The following is a 12,147-nucleotide window of genomic DNA, read 5'->3' on the forward strand; positions in this document are numbered from 1 at the left end:
CCAGAAAATGAGGTGCCCTAGGGTTACCATTAAAGGCAGGTGATATGTGAGCCTTTGTTACCATTCATGAGACATCGCTTCTCATCCAGAGGGGAATAATAAATGACTTCAGAAGCCTTTAAGCTCAGAGAACTGTTTATAACAGCAAAGAAAATGCTATGATAGCCTCCAACCTGATATGTCGTCCTGGAAGGAAAACGAAATAGCCAAGAACTGTTTTCCATAAATGCAGCGTGTGTCAACTGTCAACCCTATGCAAGGTTCTACACAAAATATCAAGGAAAGAATTGTGCCTAGCTCCTGCCTCCTCAGTACTGACATAACAATATACAAGAATAGAATTACCCTTCTGGATCAACTGAAGGTATCTGGACTGCCTTTCAGCCAGGATTCCGAGTAATTCCTTGGCTTGCTCTTAACTTCTAATTCCCAGGTGAACTCACCTTCCCACCTCCAGATCCTGAGCACCAATTTCTCCCAGTGCTGCTGCTCTGGAACCCAGAGTGCTACAGACTTTCCAAACCAACTGCACCAATCTATCCCACTGTACCCTAGGGCCAGCACACAATGCTGATTCAACCAGCAAAGAACTAGAACTCCACGCTCCAGTCAGGAGAATGGTTCCAACTGAATTTGCTTAAAACCATCCATATCTGTTGACGTTACTAAGATACAGCATAAACTCTAGACCCTCTTCCATCCAGACTTCTATGAAAGAATAAAATGTCTTTATTGCTAAAAAAAGAGACACTGGAATCTCCTTCAGGAGGCACTATATGGTTTAAGAACCAATTCCATACAGCTAGCAATATTATAGTTTCCTCTACCAGAATGTTCTCCCTTTACATGACCTGATTTCAGGCCATATTTAACTTCTTCTCTTTGTCACTATAAAGTAGAAATAGGGGCCATTGCTAATTTTTCCACTAGCCTGCAACCTGTGAGGAGCGAGGATTAGAAAAAGGGGACTTCTGCTTCCATGAACAGAGATATGAAAATTATTTTATGTGAAACAAATTGTGTGTATTTCAAAAGCGTTTTACCTTACCTCCTTACAAGAGAGAATTGATTTATATTTCACTCAAAAACCAATTGTTTCTTAGAAGAACCAACAACTATGAAATTCTCTTTGGGAAAGAATAAAGAAAAACAATTAATAAATACACAAAACGATCAGCAGTAAACACTTTCTTAATACATCCACTTTCCTGCCTTTAGAATACATCAGTAACCCCTTGGGGTTGGCAGGTGGTGTGGTGGTTAAAGGCACTGTATTCCCACATGGCAAACGCCAATTGAAGTCCCAAAACTGGCAGCTTGCTTTCTCTCTTTCTCTCTCTCTCTCTTTCTCTCTCTCATATTAAATTTAAAAAATAATAACAAATGGAATTAAATAAACAAATAATTCTTTTAAAAATAAATCAATAACCCCAACATAATTTATATAGTACAAGGCCTACCCCAGGGTGGGAGTGGGGGCATCATTTGCTTTTTCTACCTCTATATAACCAGGACTCCATGCTCTCATGTCATCTTAAAGTAGAAAATAGGGACTTGGAGAATATTTCACAACATTCCTTTGCATTGTCCAATTAATGCTTAAGGTTTCCAAAAGTCGGGTGTACAGAGAAGATCTATGAGTAGAAGAGTGTTGCAGTGTTGGGCTCAATATTAATTTTCTGCAGTCCCCTATATTGGTATAGATGTCAATGTGCCCGGGTTAAAAAAAAATACAAACAGAACTTAACAAAAATTAAAATCCTCATACTCCCTGTAGTAAAGAATATTCAGAGAGATGTCTGCAGAAGCCATTGATAGTGCTCGTGGAAATAACCACTTGGTGTAGAAATAACCAAAATGGTTTATTTTAAGCATGAATTTGAGATCAAGGCCCAGAGAAACCATCCTTGAGAACGCGTTTCAGGGTGTTTAGCTGCAGCTGTTCTTTTATTCAGTTCTGAGAGTAGGAAGCACAAACAAAATTGTAAATCACCGTACAGGGTCTTTACACTGGCTTGGCCCCAAAGACAGAATATCTGGAAGTCGAGGTTTAGAGATTATAGGTGGGTTTAGAAATTCCTAAGTTAGCAATTGGTTAAAATCACAAGTTTTTGTCTCCAACAGACTCAGAGTCCACAGAAAATAATGCTTGAGTTTAACTTTAGCAGAGATAAAAAGGCGATGCTGTATATCACAGGATGCTATGTCTGGGTCAGACTGTAGGGATCATCCCACAATCACTGGACTAAAACAGTCTGATATAGCAAGATTAATGTTAGCAGATGTGACTCCCCTGGGCTCCTTAGAAAAAAAATCTCAGAATAGAAAGAATGGTTAGAAATCTATCCTCAATGGGTTTCTAGGGAAAATGCTTCAAAGGGAGCAGACTCCATTGGCAGCCTTTATCATTCCTCCTGTTCTCCCTTCTGCTGTCCAGAATGTGGGCCTGATGGTCAGAACTCTAGTACTTATTTTGTGAATATGAGGTAGACTTGACAGTGGAAAACATGACCTAAGAAGAATAGATCAAAAAGAAATAAGACATTACAGATGGGTGTGCCTGCGGTCCCTAAAAATTTGAAAGGCTGAGGCAGAAGGATTGTAAATTCAAAGTCAGCCTGGAAAACATACCAAGACCCTATTTCTAAAAACACTAATAATAACAAAAAATAATATTTTTTAAAATAAAAATAACTTGGCCACTCATGACTATATGATAAGTTGTTGACTACTTCCTTCAAGATTTGTTTTGTACAAGAAAAAATAAACCTTGTCTTAAGTTACTAGTATCTTAAATCTCTATCACTAGCAACTAAACCTAATTTTTTAGAGCTTATTCATTGATTATTCCATGAACAAGAGAGACACAGAAAGAGAAAGAAAAGACAGAGAACATTCCCAAAAAGGTACTGATGCCACAATCCACCCCAACTTCAGTCAGCTGTATCATGGGCAGGGACACTGAATATACTCAGAGAGGAGCCCAGATGTGAATCAACTCAGAACCCTCCCACATGGATCCATCTCAGAGACCTTTGCATTTTACTCCTGCACCACTATCCAGTCCCACTAATCCCTATTGATACAAATAGCTTTTAAGTTCTTTTATTCCCTTTAAAAATTTTGTCTATAAGCAACATCACACATTATTTGGCAGCTCAAGAGTTCCTAAGTCATGTTCACAACAGCAGCTGATCCCTTGGAAATGCCTGGTACTCTCAAGTCTCCACTGGCATCCATTCTCCTACCCAACAGGAATTCTTCCAGATCTTCTCAACTTTCCACAAACTTCTATCCACTTTAAAGCCCCATTGAAGTCTCAGCAGAAGACCTCTCATTTCACACCAAAAAAGTAGAAGTTACCAAATAAAGGCTCCACAGCTCTCTCCACCAAATCTGTAAATGCACAAACTGTAATTATCAGTCAGTGTAAGTTAAGAGCCCAGATTCTAGGGGCTGGAAGGTGGCGTGGTAGTTAAGGGCACTGGACTCCCACATGGCCGACTACAGTTTGAGTCCCAGATCTGGCAGTTTGCTTGATCTCTCTTGCTCTCTCTCCCCTTCTCTAGTCAAATTAAAATAAATAAATAAATCTAAATAAAATAATTCTTAAGGAAAAAAAAATAAAAAAGAACCCAGATTCTATATTCAGAAAGACCTGGTTGGGGACCAGCAGTTGGCGTAAGGGCTATGTCACTGAACTCTCATGTGGTCGACTGTGGTTCAAGTCCTGGACCCAGTGGTTTAAATTCATGCTGGGCATATGTGCGTGCATGCCAAGATCCCAAGAGGATAATGGAGGAGAAGGAATTGTGGTGTGTCCATCCTCCGGGGGGTGATTTCTAGCTTTCTGTTTCTCTATCTCTCTCTGTCTTTCTGGCGAGCACACACGCCCTATAGCAAAAACCTCTCAGGAAAAAAAAGTATAATTCCTGAAAACTCAGTATGGAAAAGCACTTGTTCTTTTGTTTATTTGTTTTAGGTTTTGCCATAAAGCATGTACACTCGGGGGAGAGAGACAGAGAGGGAAAGTGAGAAATCATCCCCCCATTTCCCCAGGAGATGGCCACCATGCAATCCCTTCTCTTTCATTCTCCTCTCAGGATTTTGGGCACTCATGCACAGCTACTCAGCATAATTTTCAGGCCACCAGGTCCATGACTCAAACTGTGGTGGACCATATGAGAATTAAGCACCTTAAGCACCTTAACCACCACACCACCTGAGGACCCCAGCACTTAGATGATCTTAACAATGATTTTGTACTGCACTGGCTGAGAGAACACTGAATGATATTACAAAGCAAATGATGCCTAGCTCATAAGAGAAGCCAGATAAAAATTAATAGACCAAAGTGGGAATTTTTCCATTCAAAATATAAGTAAATTATATTATTAATGATATATCACTTTGAGAAAAGGATGAGACTCTTGCTCTTCTAATAGATTTTGAGCTCTTTGGAAGAAAAGATTTAAAGAAGATGGTGTAAGCATAATTCCACAGGACTCTAGATGAAATCGAGAAACAATGCCAAAGAATTTTTAAATCGCCATCCCACATACAAAGTCAGAGTATTTCTTTTTCATACCTAAATAGAGATGTATACATAAATATTTAGGCTCACATCAAAAAAGAATGTGAAGGGACCAGCAGTTAGCATAAGGGCTATGTCGCTGGACTCCCACATAGTCAACCATGGTTAGAGTCCTGGCCCCGGTGGCTTAAACTCACGCCGGGCGCGTGTGCGTGCGTGCCCAAGATCCCGAGAGGAGAATGGAGAAGAAGGGATTGCGGCGTGGCCATCCCCCCTGGGGGGTGATTTCTCGCTTTCTATCTCTCTGTCTCTGTCTGTCTGGCGAGCACACGCGCCCTATAGCAAAAACCTCTCAAAAAAAAGAATGTGGAAATACCAATGAAATAGGACTGGAGCAGATTGCCAACAATATGTTAACTACTCAAACCTCTCATGAGTTCAGTTAAAAATAGTAAATATCTTGAAAAAAATGAAATAAAAATAGATGTTTAAGTGTGTATAGCCCATGAGAAGTATAATACAATATCCTTACATTACATAGAAGTTTGAATGAAATTATTTATCTGAAATCGTATGGAGGGGATGCAGAATATCAAGGATATCTCAATCTAGAAAATATCCTAAGAGCCATGTAGATTATAGTCAATCCCATTTAAGAACATTTCTGGGGCATACAGTGGTCCTGCAGTAAAATGCAATGCTCTGTAAAGCTGATCCACTTGGGAAGGTTTTGGGATCACTTCTGGAGAGCTCCTTAAGTACACCAGGCATGTATGTGTCCATAATCCAGGGTTTACTGGGGCCTGGGGTGGGTCACAGTGTCAGGACCCTGTGTCTCACACTCTCTAGATTTATCTCTTACTGATGGAAGAAAAAAATTCTTAAAATTTCTGAATAAAAAGAAAAAGTAGACATAATAAAAAATTAATAAGTAGACTAAGTTTATTAGACATTTTAATATAGGAATAAAGATAATAGATATACTAAGTGGTGAGTAGATAGACTTTCCTCAGTAAGACAAGTCAAGCCGCATTCTCAAAGAAAGGCTTCTTTCTCCAATGTTGGCAAAGTCATTACCCCACAAAGTGCTTCAGGAGTCACGGAGTAGTTTTTGTTTAAAATTCTCAGTGTTCTGCAGTCAGTGTTACCACCTCCTCTGACATTAACTTCAGATTTTTACATGTAATAATGTTCTCCACCACCTAAGGAGATTGTTACCTTGTTTTCCTTGATCCAAATGGCCTGTTAGTGAAGTAAAGGTCCATTCTAGTCTACTTCCTGGCACTGAATACAGGCCATCACCTTGTTTCTCTGGTTTCATGTTTTCCTATCTATAAAACAGGAGGGTTGGAATACATGGCCTTTCAAGTCCTTTCCAAATACGCCATCAGTTTGCTCCATATGATTTTAGTCATCAACTTATATATTCGGCTGATAGGCCTTGAAGTTATTTCCTTTCAGATGCTACCAAGGCAATTTTGTTAGTTGTAAAATCTATGCCTGTGTGTTTCAAACAAGCTGACTTTTGTCTGGCATGGAATACCAAGCCAAAGCACATTTCACTAGGTTACATTTTTCCATGAGAAATATAGCTCTCCATTAAAATAAGAAAGTACTAATATTATCACAAATCACACCACTAAAAGCAAAGGAAAAAATTAATGAATACAGGCACAGTGGGATATAAACTATTTAGTCTAATCATAATATTCTCCCAAATCTAATTAGAAAGTTCACTATTCATTCATTCGTCAATTATTTACTGAATATGTACTACATGTTAGGTGCTGTGCTAAATATTTTTATCAAGTAAAATGCCTTCTAGGGCATAGACAAGACTCCAACACACTGTATTATGTCAAGATTTCACAGTTTTTTCTGACATCTTAAGTCTTTTATTACCTTCTCACATCCTCTAAGTGAGAAGGAATTAATTTACCCTCCCATACCTCTTACCGTATAGAACCTTCAAGTTTCTAAACCCATCACTGGAATATTGCTATACACATCTTAATTACTCTACTAGCCTTTCAAAAGTTATTAATAATTTCAGCTCCAAGAAACATTATCTGAATAGACATTATTTCAGTAAATATGTGTGTGGTGCTCAGTATGTGTCAGACCATGTGTTAGGTGCTAGAGATAGAAAGTAAAGAAAGCAGTGAAAAGCTTATTACTTAACAGACATTTATTAAGGATGAATAAGATTAACAAGACATGTCTACATGCTCTTGGTCGTCCTCATTACTAGTGTCATTATTTGGTAGGCACCCAGTAAACATTTCTAAATAAAAAAAATTTAGTCCCTCTCTGTTTGTATTTATAAGAAGGAAACTACTACCCCATACAACTTGAATGCAGCCAGTAAAGATAAAATTAGAATTCACTATAAAAAACATCTCTAGTTGTATCTGTAGGCTCTCACCTTATAGGAATAGTTACCCACTTAGCATCCATCTTCTATCTTTTCCTATCTTAATGCAGTCATGATTTAGTTTAGGTTTTCTCCCCTCCAATGCAACCCATCAGACTCTGGGAAACAACCCTCAAATCTAAGGCTGATTCCACATAGGCTACTGTTACCATGATCATCTCATTAGCTTTGGCGTACATGGTCTAGAAGAAAGGGCATGACCTGAGTTATTCAGTCAGACTGGAGGAAAGGACTTTCGTCCATGATTAGAGAACAAGTTCTTTCCCTCACAATTGTTAGGGTCAAGAGTTGCAGGTAGAGGCAACTATCTTGTGACAATAGTAGAAATCAACTTGAGCAAAAGGGCAACACAGAAAACAGCAGAGCTGAGTTCCCAGAGTAATGGACTTGGGCACTGATTGGCCACCGGGTTTATACATACTTACTTATTGTTTATGTCAGTTTAAGTGGGTTTGCTGTTACTTACAGTTGAAAGTTTCCTGGATAAGCCTTTGGAAGATACTGGTTAAGCTACAAATTAGAAGAAAATAATTATGCACTTTTAGAATACAGGACTGTTTTAAAATATAAATTCTGATCTGAGGAACAGTATATTTCCTCTAACATGCAATTGGACAGTGAGATGAAAGTCTCCAGCAAACCTGTGTCCAGTTCGTCTGTCAGTACAATTTTTCTCAACAGCACATGCTCATTTTGGGTTCCTGTGTCACAGTTCGGCAATCCTCACAATATTTCAAATGCCTTCATTATTATTATACCTGCTATGAAAATTTGTAACCTTTAATGTTGATTTTGTAATTTTGAGGGGGCATCAATAAACAGTGCCCAAATAAAACAGAGAACATAACTGTTATGTATATTCTGACTGCTTACTTGTCTGGTGGTTCCATCTCCCTTTACTTGAACCTCCCAATTCTCCAAGTCACAATAATGCTGAAATTATAATAATAATTTCAATAATAATACTACAGTAGCCTCTAAGTGTTCAAGTAAGAGCATGAGTCACACATCTCTCCTTTTCAATCAAAAGCTAGAAATGATTAATGAAGAAGGCACGTCAAAAGCCAAGATAGGTCAAAAACTAGGTCTTTTGTACCAAACAGACAAATCGTGAATAAAAAGGAAATGTTCTTGAAGGAAAATAAAAGCATTATTTCAGTGAACATATGAATGATAAGAAAGTGAAACAGCTTTATTACCAATATGGTGAACATTTAAGTAGATCAGAGAGATCAAACCAACCACAACATTTATTTATATTAAAGCTTAATTCAGACCAAGGTCATAACTCTCTTCGGTTCTATGTAGGCTAAGAGAGGTGAGGAAGCTGTAGAATAAAAGTTTGAGCTAGCATAGGTTGGTTCAAAAGACATAATAAAAGAAGCTGTATCCATAACATAATCGTGCAAGATGAAACAGTGCATACTAATGTAGAACCTGCAGCAAGTTATCCAGAAGATGTAGGTAAGATAACTACACAACACAACAGATTTCCAATGTAGACAAAATATTCTCATATTGGAAAAAGATGGTATCTAGGACTTTAATAAGATCCAAGGACCTTAAGAATTATGTTAAATACGGGACCAGCAAGTGGTATGGTGGTTAAGGCACTGGACGCTCCACATGGCCAACCACAGTTCATGCTCTGAACCTGGTGGCTTGCTTCCTCACTTCCCCCTGCCCCGTCTGTCTCTCTCTTTCTTGTATGTGTGTGTGTCTCTCTCTCTGGTCAAATTAAAATAAATGAATTAATAAATAAAATAAATAATTCTTTTTAAAAAGAATTATGTTAAATATACTCTGCCTATGCTCTGTAAATGGAATAAGGGAACTTGGATGACAGCACAACTATTGACAAATGGCTTAAGAAATATTTTTAACTCACTGTTGAAATCTACTGCTCAAGAAAAGAAAAATAAAGAGAAATAAAAAGAAGGAAGGAAGAAAAGAAGGAAGGAAGGAAGGAGAAAAAGAAAGAGAGAGAGAGAGAGAGAGAAAGAAAGAAGGAAGGAAGGAAGGAAGGAAGGAAGGAAGGAAGGAAGGAAGGAAGGAAGGAAAGAAAGAAAGAAAGAAAGAAAGAAAGAAAGAAAGAAAGAAAGAAAGAAAGAAGGAAGGAAGGAAGGAAAGAAAGGAAACAGATGCCTTTCAAAATATTACTGCTCACTACTAATGCACCTGGTCACCCAAGAGCTTTAAAAGAGATAATCAGGAAGATTAATGTAGTTTACATGCCTGCTAATACAACATCCATTATGCAGCCCATGAAAAAGGAGCAATTTCAACTTTCAAGGCTTATTATTTAAGAAATACATTTTGTAGGTTTATAGCTGCTATAGGTAGTAATTTCTATGATGGATGTGGGCAGAGTACAATAAAAAGCTTCTCAAAACAATTCACTATTCTTGACACCATTAAGAATATTTGTGTTTCATGGGAGGAAGTCAAAATAGCAACCCAAGAAGTTGATTAGACCCTCATGGATAACTTTGAGGATCTCAAAATTTCAATGGAAGAAGTGACTGCAGATGTGGTAGAAAAAGCAAAAGAACTAGAATTAAAAGTAGAGCCTGAAGATGTAGCTGCAAATTGCTGTAATGCATAATAAAGCTTTAACAGATGAGGAGTTGCTTAACAATGAGCAAAAAGTGGTTTCTCAAGATAGAATCTATTCTTAGTGAAAACTTTGTTGACATAACAAAAGATATAGAATGTGATGTAAACTTAGTTGATAGGGTTTGAGAGGCAGAATTTGAGAGAGTTGACTCCAATTTTGAAAGTTCTATTGTGGGTAAAATGCTATCAAACAGCATTGCATACTACAGAGAAATCTTTATGAAAGGGAGAGTCAACTAATGAGGAAAACATTTTTTTAAAGTTTTTGATATAAGGCACATGTGTTCACCAGAGAGAGAGAAAGTGAAAAATCATCCCCTGGAGGGATGGCCACATAACAGTTCCTTATCTTCTAGTCTCTTTTCAGGATTTTGGGCACACACACACAGTCACTTGCCATAAATTTTCAGGCTGCCAGGTCTGGAACTCAAATGCCAAAGTCAACCATATGGGATCAATGCCTCAATCTCCATGCCACCTGTTGGCCTGGAAAACTTCATTATTCTTTTAAGAAATGTCTACAATCATCCAACTTTTTTGCAACCACCATCCTGGTAAGTCAGCAGTCATCATTGAAGCAAGATCCTCTGCCAACAAAGATTGTGATTCACTGAAACTCAGATGATCATTGGCATTTTTTAGCAATAAATAACTTTTAATTAAAGTATATACATTTTTAAGAGTTTTTTTTACTATAGGGCGCATGCGCTTGCCAGACAGAGAGAGAGACAGAAAGACAGAAAGCGAGAAATCACCCCCCATGGGGGATGGCCAAGCCGCAATCCCTTCTCCTCCATTCTCCTCTCGGGATCTTGGGCATGCATGCACACGTGCCTGGGGTGAGTTTTAAGCCACCGGGTCTGGGACTCGAACCGCGGTCGACTATGTGGGAGTCCAGCAACATAGCTATTATACTAACTGCTGTTCCCTATACATTGTTTTTTGAGATATAATGCTACTGCATACTTAACAGACTACAATATAGTACAAATATAACTTTTCTATGCACATGGAAAACAAAGTATTTGTGTGAATCACTTTATTGTGATAATCACTTTATTGTAGTGATCTGAAACAAAATCTGCAATATCTTCAAGATATGCTTGCATTTTATAAAGTCTACCCCCCACCCCCAGAAAAACTTGGTGTTCAATACCCTTCATAACACTTAGAAGTATGCTTTGGTTTTAAAATTCTTTCTTTGAATTAAAAAGGTATCCTCCCAAATTAAAAGTAATATAAAACAATCTACATTGGACAATTCATTCACTCATTCATTCATAGAGGATAAAATGTTGACAATTAATCATCTAAGAATGAGGGATCTATAAAAGAATCATGGACCACAGACCCATGGCTGGAAAAAAATTAGAGATAATATAGATTAATGCCTTTGAAACTTTTCCACTGAAATTCACGTGGGAAGCATTTTCATGAGTGTGGAAATAGTGCCTGAAGTGGCTTGTCAAAAGCATGAAATATCTTGGCATTTGACTTTTAATCTAAAAATGCAAGGGAATTTGCATCTAGTGTAGAATTTTATTTACATATAATTTTTCCCAAGCCCTTGATAAAAGTAATAGCCCAGGAAGTTGCACAGTCTCTATCTAGTCAATGGCTCTGAGTTGACCTACTCACATACCACTGTGTATCCTCAGGGACAGATGGTATGTTTACCCAAGGCCAAGTGTACAGCTATAGACCATTACCCTCATATCACAGATCAAGGAACTGAGACCAAGATAAGTTAAATAACTTTTCCAAAGTTCTGAAGATAGTTATTGGCAGAGCTGAATGAAGCTTATTCTAACTCCCAGACTACAATAGTGTTCTCTGCAAATGTTTAATTAAAGCTTTGTATAGAAAAAAGAACAACCCAAGTTAGAAACTCAGTTACAGCTCTAATAAATGCAGGAGGCTATGGATCATCTCTTGAACATACTCACATCAGTGCCTTTGTGTTGCTATTCCTTCTCTTTAGAAGGTTGTTCTGACTCTGCATGGCTAATTTCATCCCATAATTCATGTCTTAGCTCAAATATCACCACTTCAGAGAAAAGGCCTTTCCGGACTACCTTGTCTAAAATAGTCCTCCCCACCCCTTGTTTTTCTTTACCATATCTGATTTGATTCTGACATAAGATATTCATTCCCTTGTATACTGCCCAGCTCCCTCTCTCTCTTGAATATAAGCTCCACAAAGGAACAGATTCTTCTGTCTTGTTCATTGCTCAAACCAAAATTGGAGGTTCATAAATAGAAGAAGAAATCGACCCTTTTTGTCTTGTTTACTGCTCAAACTAAAACTGGAGATTGAGAGCCATCAGACTATGGCATAGCAGCTATATCTGCTGGACTCTCACATGGCCAACCACAGTTCAAGTTCTGGACCCAGTGGCTTAAAACTCATGCTGGGTGCATGTACATGTGTGCCTAAGATCCCAGGAGGAGAATGGAGGAGAAGGGATTGCAGTATGGCCATCTCCCCTTGGGGGTGATTTCTCACTTTCCCTCTCACTGTCTCTGTCTCTCTCTCCTCTTTCTCTTTCTCTTCCCCCCCCCC

The sequence above is a fragment of the Tupaia chinensis genome, unplaced genomic scaffold, assembly GCF_000334495.1.
Source record: "Tupaia chinensis unplaced genomic scaffold, TupChi_1.0 Scaffold000208_1, whole genome shotgun sequence".
NCBI lineage: Eukaryota > Metazoa > Chordata > Mammalia > Scandentia > Tupaiidae > Tupaia > Tupaia belangeri.